At 31.1% G+C, this 8,575-nt stretch overlaps 1 protein-coding gene across 2 annotated transcripts in view; it reads left to right on the top strand.

The window, feature by feature from the left end:
- The first annotated feature begins 1,830 nt into the window (after positions 1-1,830).
- The window catches only part of CDH9 (cadherin 9), a 112,993-nt gene continuing 106,248 nt past the window's right edge, over positions 1,831-8,575 (top strand). For both annotated transcript variants that reach the window (XM_032470482.1, XM_014557539.2), the window contains exon 1: positions 1,831-2,126. The gene's annotated coding sequence lies outside the window, so the exon portion shown is untranslated. The remainder of the gene's footprint in view (positions 2,127-8,575) is intronic.

The following is an 8,575-nucleotide window of genomic DNA, read 5'->3' as shown; positions in this document are numbered from 1 at the left end:
AGGTAGAATGCTACTTATATTTGAAAACTTACAGGTAGCTATACACACGATATAAAATAATTTTCAATAGTTCCAAGGCTGAGGTCCCCTGTTTTCAAATGCTCCATAATCACTGTGACAATTGAGAGAAAAGCAGAGGACTCCTGAGACAGGAAGATAGTAAGCATTTTTTTTTACTTGGCAAATCCCCCTTTCCACCTTTATCTAGAAGTAGTAAAAATAACATCAAATAAGGCAATAGAATGTTTTGTTGGATTGTGGATTTCACACAAAACAAGTCTCTCCCTAAAGTTGGGTTTCACTGTGAAATGAAATGTATGCAACTTTAGGGATTTAAAGCTTTATTTGTGAACATTTACCTTAAACTATGATAAAATATTTTGTTTGGTTCATTTTCCCCACTTTACATGCATTGCTTTACCTCAGCATTAACAGAGAGACTTCCTATATGTTTATCTAAAGGAACAAGTAGACCCAGAAAAAATGAATATAGAGGAGAATGTGAACTTTATATAAAGTGTCTTTGCCTCAAGAAAACACTCTTAGCCTCCATGAAGAATTCACTAAGCTGTTCATAATCACTTGGATCTATGTAGCCCCAGACAATATGCTTTATTTCTTCTTTTTCTTCCTTTATTTGTAGATGAAGGAAGTAAGGTTCTGCCTCATTTTTTTTTTTTTTGCTCCTTTTCCTGCACTTCAAATTTACAATTATTTAAAAACTGTGTACCACGAGTTCAATTACCGTACATTAGCAGTGTCACATTTTATTTTGGGACATGTGAAACTGTATTTTCTAAGTATTTGTTTTCCCTTTCAAGAAATGAATTTCCATGATGCACATGTCTCAGATAGGCAGCTGTATTATCTACACTTCATGGATAAGCTTCACCATTGGCAGGGGTGGGGGGGAGTGGTGATTTTATTTTTATTTTCTATTGTCAGTTTTCTTTTGAAGCATCAAATAAGATATTGATATTTTTTGGCACTTAAGCTATTTACTTACTGTGACTTAACGAGCCGTTATAAAGTGAGCCGTATTCCCACCGTGCACTTCATACAACTATTACCAGAACTTCTTTTCAGAAGGATTTATCTACTAATCAATATTTCTCTTATTGTTCCATTTCCAGAAGTACTAAAGAGACTTCTCTTCTGAAACAGGATTTGATTCTGTTATGGTTTACCCTCTCTAACAGTTGTACAATGTACAACAGCAAACCTAACAGGTGGACCATCTAGTTCTTATGATGTTGCTATGGTCACAATTATATTTGGACATTTCCAGGGAAGGTGAAAATCCCTCAACTGCATTGTCAAGTAAAAAGCAAAGTGCTGCAGAAATTTGAAATTATACTTGAAATCATTCTCTTTACTGAAAAAGAACATGTTAAGAATCAACTATCAGATATTTTAAAATTACTGTTTTTGAAAGGTTATTTTAATTTAGAGACTCAGAGACACAGATAAAAATTCATCATTAAAACTGATAAATATAATCGGGATTCTTTCTCTTCCTTTTCTTAAACTTGGGATTTGGGTATTAAAATTGAAGTAGGTAGTCGTGAATTCTGCAGGGGCTACACACAAAATTCCTCTTGAGCAACAGGACTCTTCACGTGACACATATTTTCTAAAGATGATTTACAGGTTACAGACATGCTGTGACCTTTCTCTCCCAACTGCAACCGTATTAAGCAGAGCTGATTAACGGAGACTAAAAACACTGGGTTATTTTCTCTCACGGGGGTCTTTGACAAAACCCTCCTCTCTGAGCCCTCCCACTTCATTCTCTTGTAAATCACTATGCCTAAAGAGTCTTTACTCCCCCAGCCCCAGTCCTGGAGCCCTGCAGCGCCATCAGCGGCAATATCTTCCTATGTGAGGGACGTCTCTTATTAATCAGAAACGCTGAATGGAAACCAATCAGATAGAGAGTTCCTTTGGCTTCAGCTTCCTGCCTGTCTGAGTTAAAAGTGATGCTCGCTGGAAGAGGGAGGCATACGGAGATTCATGAAGATTCAGCTGTGAAGATACTATAAAAAGAGAAGAGAAGGAATGAGACAGAGGCAACACCGGAATTGTCGGCACTGAGCAGAGCTAACTCAGTTCCGCTGCTAAACAAGGTAAATGTCATTTACTTTGCTTGACAATATAAGCTCTTCAATTTTTGCCTTCTTATAATGTAGTAGTACAATTATTGCTTTTCTCCTAGTTGCTATATTTTGCGCTCTCTCTCTCTCTCAGCATTTAGAAGCAGGTAAGAATACAGTTTATAGTATTTGAATAAGATATTAAAATGATCAGGGAAAAACTTGCAATGTTTGTTTCTTGTTTTACTTTTACAAAACTGATACCTAGCAAAGCTCTTTTTATAGTGCTCAAATCTGCATACGGAGCATTATTATGAAAATAAAACTAAACTTCACATTGTGTTAGTTGATTTTGGTCGCTTTGAATTACTCACATATTAATAGTGTTTAGGTGTACTATTATATTAATTTGAAATGGACTCTGTTTTCTCATAACTTTTGTTTACATAATTTGAATCAGAACTGTCAAAAATAAAGACATTTTTCATATTCTAATAAGAAATGATTTCTTTATTTTTAATATTAAAATAAAATGATACATAAATAGTAAAAATAACACATCTATAGACAGACGTAAGATGTCAGGATTATGGTGATCATTTCACCTGGTAAAGGAGGTTTCTTCACATATTTGTGGTTCTCACTCAGGTCAACATTCTGAATGTGTACATCTGTTGGCTATAATTGCTCTCCATTATTGTAGGCAAATGTATCTTAATGTAATAAGACTGGATGAAAACCACAGAAGGGAGAGTTTCAAAGGCAAAATTAGTATGCTTTATTTGAAGTAATATGGAAAATGCAGTGACTTGATGGAGCATTGTTTTTTTTTTTTTCTTTGCCTACCCAATATAACCATGCACATCGATTAAATTTTCAAGCATGCTAAAATCAAAAAAGGAATGATGAATTTTAATTAAAAGGTTATCAATATTCTACAGCACTTACATTTAGAGACTGTTAGCAGTGTATGTTCTCAGAATTCTTTTTTTAAAAAAGTGTGTAAAAGAGAAGTGATCATCTATACTAGATAAGTTCACATTTATTTGTATTATCAACTTTTATTGAGAAAGTAATGGACTAAAGATTTGAGGAGAAATTGGAGGTCTTTTCTGGAAATTTGTTGTCATTTAATATTGTGTTATATATCTATGAGATTACTAATCAAGATTTTTCACAAGGTTTTTGAAATCTATGTAGCATTAAAAAATGAGTGATTTTGTAACAACAAAAAGTGGTAACTTTTGCATGACAGAAGGAAATCTTCATTTGGCTCTCCTTACTCATCTATGGAATCAGAAGATTTACCTATCTTCAACTATAGCTGACTAAGAATGAATTTGATCATTCAATGTTCTTAACTTAGAAAAGAGTATAATTTAAAAACCTCTAGAATTCAATACAGGATAAATGCTATTTCCTGATTCAGACACTGCCTCATTACCTAGGCAATGCTATGTCAAGTGTAGAATACATTTGTGTAACTATGTAACTAGTTAATACAGATTTGAATGGTAGATTTTTTGAAAAACAGAGAAAATGAAATAACATGCTATTCTAGCACATAGCAGCAAAGAATTTGGGCTTACTATGAACAGCATGCTTTGGGGTCTTGTCATTAAATATGTTATGGATTCAACTGAAGTTTTTTAAAAGGAAGTGTACAGAATAATTAAATGCACTTAATAGATATAGGCTGAGATACTGTCAACTCTGTATTTGTTTTGAAAAATGAGAAAATGTAAGATAGAGCTCATAGTATGAGCAAATCTAATTCTGGAAATAAATAGAAAAACACTTCAGAGGAAGCAGACAGTAGTGTCAATTCAGAAAGAATTCACTAACTTTGAGTCAGAAAGATTTGGTAGGACTAATAAAGCAAGTCATATAAGATATTATTTTCCAAGATGGAAAATAATTTTCCCTTTATTACACTATTTGACAGTTTGAAAAACAATTTTGAAATGGTTTAATTATGCCACTATTATTATATTAATTGCAAAATTGAAATAAAAACATCTTGTACTACTGCCTATGTGTAAAAGATCACGATATCAAAGTTGGTTTTGAGATTATGTTTTTAAATGTTGTGTTGCTCGACTTGATAAATTATGCTAGATCAGACGCTCTTCTGAATGTCACCTTGCATGAAAAGATTTCATGTGTTATTTTACTGTGACCCTCATATATGCGAAGTTTAGCCAGTTTAATGTCCCTTCTGTGGTACATTTACCAAATGTGAATAAAAAAGTTAACTGTAGATTTTTTTTTTCCTACTGGGTTACCTCTTTTTAGACATCAGTAGTGATTTGAGGCAGCATGCAATCCCTACAATATTTGCACAATGTATAGGTACAACTATTCAGAATTCAGGCTTAAAATTATATAACATAAAATGTGGCAATACATTGTACGCAAGAACGTATAAATTAAGGTGAGACTTAATTTAAAAAATACATGTGAATGTGTCATGAATAAACATTGGCTGTAACTTGTTCTCTATGAAAGTGAACAGCCTAGGTGGATAATTATTTAGCATTAATACAAATGCTTAAATAAAATGGATCATTAGTTTGCGATATTCTTTAAGATTAGTTTTGTTCCTTCAAAGGAAAGTCTAAATATATTGTATAAATAAATCTAACTTTAAGAAAAAGTGTGATCATTAAAAAACATTCAATGTGATATTTTAAATATTTATATTTCTCACTTCAAGGATAGTTTTATACATATTAAGCTGTCATGTATAATATCAAATCAATAGTAATATTAACTGTAGAATAAGTTTGGTTTATGGTGAGATATTTTATAATAAAAACTCTAGTTATCTTCTTAGGCATTTTACTTCTTAATTTATCTACTTAATTAAGTTTTCTTAAGGAAGAAGAAAACACACTAAATGGGACCAGAGGACATTGGTTTTAATTAGCTTTGTTTTTACCTGATGTCAATTTATAGATATGATAATTTTTATTGTAGAACATGACATGTTTCCTACGGTAAAGCAATTTCTTTCTTTGTATCTTGCATATCTATTTCCAAAAATGAGTTGTGTCTTGAAATATATCCCCCAAAAGCTTCTCAATGTCTATGATATTAAATTATTTAGGTGTTTACGTAAGATTCTAAAACTTTAGAAGAGAAAACCACCTCCAACTCTGATGTTACACAAGAAAACTGAGGTTTTGGAAGATCACATTACATAACCAGTCCTGTCAAACTGTATATGAAAAATTGGCAACATTATGTTAAAATACATCATTATGTGGAAACATTATGTGAAAGTTGAGTCATGAAAATCATGTTAGGAATACACACACATACACGCACACACACACAGAGTGACTAGTTGAAAACACTGACTCCTGGATTGATTTTAATATCTTGAAAAAGTTTTTTTCCCTTATGAGTCACTTCAAACTCCTCTGCCTGGAACAACCATTATCTTCATCAGTAAAATATGGTAAGGAATGCTCAGTGAGGAGAGTGTCTTTATAGCACTCTCATACATCTTCATAGCAGTCCTAATATGTTAATGCATTTATCCCTAAATTTAGCACTACTGAGAGATGGTCTTATAGTCACATTAAGAATGCAAAGTGCCTGAATAAAAGCATGATCTCTGGAGCCTAACCAAGAAATTTTATATTAGCCCTGCAAGAAACACCTCCCAAAACATAAAAGTCATAATAATGGATCTTACTGCTTATGAAGAGAAAATGGAAACATCATGAGGTATTGTCGTTGTGTTGGTTGTGATGATGGGGTGTGTTTGTGTGTGTGTGTCTGTGTGTGAGTGTGTAAAATACATATTTATTTTTAAGAGAAAAGGTGGGAAAAGGAGAAGACCTGAATATTTTCAGTGACATTTTTTTCTTTTTCTTTTATTTTCTATTCCATTTCTTTGCTAATTTATAAATCAATTTCAGGAAGAATTAGTGCTTTCCTATTCTCTATTTATTTTTATGAGCAAGATTATTCTTGGTCTTTCTAATTAATTAATGAAACACCACAGCAATGACTGTTTCATAAGTATGAGTTAAAAAGCCTGCCCCTCATATCACTCTTTGACATTAACCCTACAATTGTAAAGAATGGAGATAGCAGTGGCTAATAGTTATTGTTTGATTTTTGAGTTTAAAGATAAACATAATGTATTGTAAGAAATAGATATAGCCAACAGAATTTACATTGGAATATGCTAAACTCATTACACTTGATATTTTATTAACAGAGTATCCAGTGCATAATGGACTTTTTTCTCATATTTACTGCATAGGATCTTAGGAAGTTATAAAAATACAAGAAATAATAGTTACATGAACAGTATAAGGATGACAACAATGCATAACAAAACAACATGTAATCTAAGCAAATAAACACCAATAATTCACGTCCTGTGCCAAAAAACACCACATAAAATATACTGCTTTGGGGAGAGGGTGTAACTTAGTAGTAGAGTGCGTGCTTAGTATGCACAAGATCTTGGGTTCAATCCCCAGTACCTCCATTAAATAGCTAAACCTAATTACCTCCCCCCCACACAAAAATTTTTTTTAATTAAAATATACTGCTTTTATAAACTAGGCAGTCAATCCTAAAAGTTTTCAAAGGGGGTTTTCCCTCAGACACTTTAGTAACTTCTTGATCATCTATTTTTTTCCACCTAAACACATTACTCTAATAATTTAATGCAATTGCCAGAAATATTTTTCAAAATATTCACATTTATGTGTTATAAATAGTTACTGCAAAGAATATATCAGAAATCTAAGAAATTCAAATCTGTTTTTCACTGTAATGGTAATTAAACCACAGATGGAACATCGGAGAAAACTTACAGGTCAAATTACAAAGTAAATCTATATACCTGTATATTTTAATCCTTATCTATATATCTCCATCTATCTCTATTTCTGTGTATATGTATCTCTAAGTTGACCTGTGTGTGTGCACCCAGAAAAATATATATGGAAAGTAGAAAGGAATAACACAATCAGTTATTTCAATGTATAAATGAGTTACACAGTTATTTAATTTCTTTAAATTGTTACAACGGCATGACATTAGACACTAAAAATCTCTTTTGTCAGGCAATTATAGATATTACATTATGAACAAATGATAAAATAGCAATTAAAACTATTTCTTTAATTTTGGAAAAATTTAAACTCAAAGTCCATGTGTCATGGTTGATTTGGATAATTTTTTGAATACAAAGAATTAGACCTGCATTTTTAAAAACTGTAACTGGAAATAACCATTCTCTATTGAACATCTAAAAGTCTTGAAGACCTCATAAAAATGTAATCTCTTTGCCTGCTATTATGGTAGATGGGAAAATAAAGTAGGAATCAACACTATCTCAAACCATCTTAGGTAAAACTAGCATAATTATTAATAGAAAATGAGATCTTTATTATTTATTATCTGTCATATAAAATATAGAGATAGTACATTACATGGTAAAATTTTAAATTATTTGTTTGGTAATTTTCCATAATTGAGGGTAAGATCAATAGGCGTTTTATATTTCTTGTATTAATGGGTAAGTTAACTATTTGCTTAATTCCAAATTTTCTTTATATTAAAATATGATACAAAGATCAAATAGCATTGCTTTACATCTAATAACATATATGCAATAATTTAATAAAATAGTCAAGGATAAATATTTGTATTATTTCCATTCCTTCCAGGTTAATGTTATAACTTATTAGTACGTTATAAACCAACTATGCATGTACTAAGAGGGATTGAAATAGGTTTAACTATTAGAGGAGAAATAATATTTTTTCTTCTCATAGATAAATATTGCCAGTTTATATAGATGATGTGACATTTTATATGTAGTTTCAATTCAGTTATGCTTTTTAGTACAAAAGGATTAAAGAAGATTCAGATTTGTATTTCTGACAATACTTACTCTTCTAAGGGCCAAATAATTAATGCATTATTATAATAATATGTATGATTATGTATGCAAATCATACTTTGTCTGCCTTTTATGTTTAGCTTAGAATTGACAGCCCTGATAATAATCATTGACAATGAAGAATATTATTATCATACTGGCAATAAATACATTTTTCTTTATAATTAAAGTTAACTTTGGTCAGTTTAAAATAGGGAGTTCTATTGAAATATAAATGGCATGCCAAAAATAAGTTTATAATTTTAATGTTGTAGAGATGTTTTAGTACATTAAAATGAAGATTTGGTAAATCAGTGCTGTCTATATCTATATATTTACTTCTCTATATCTAGACAGACAGATATATACACATGTATGATGTGTCTCACTCACTACTTTGGACTGAAGACTTGGTTAAATTTCATTTTCAATAGTTAAATATGGAAGATTATTTTATTTAATTAGGAAGGAAAGTTCTATTTTGGAAATTTTTTGTGGTTTTAGAAAATTAACAGGGTAATTGTTCTGACAGAATTTTCAAAAAATAAATATATATCAGGAAGCAAGT

The sequence above is a fragment of the Camelus ferus genome, chromosome 3 (genome assembly GCF_009834535.1).
Source record: "Camelus ferus isolate YT-003-E chromosome 3, BCGSAC_Cfer_1.0, whole genome shotgun sequence".
NCBI lineage: Eukaryota > Metazoa > Chordata > Mammalia > Artiodactyla > Camelidae > Camelus > Camelus ferus.
This window is presented reverse-complemented; position numbering and strand designations above follow the sequence as displayed.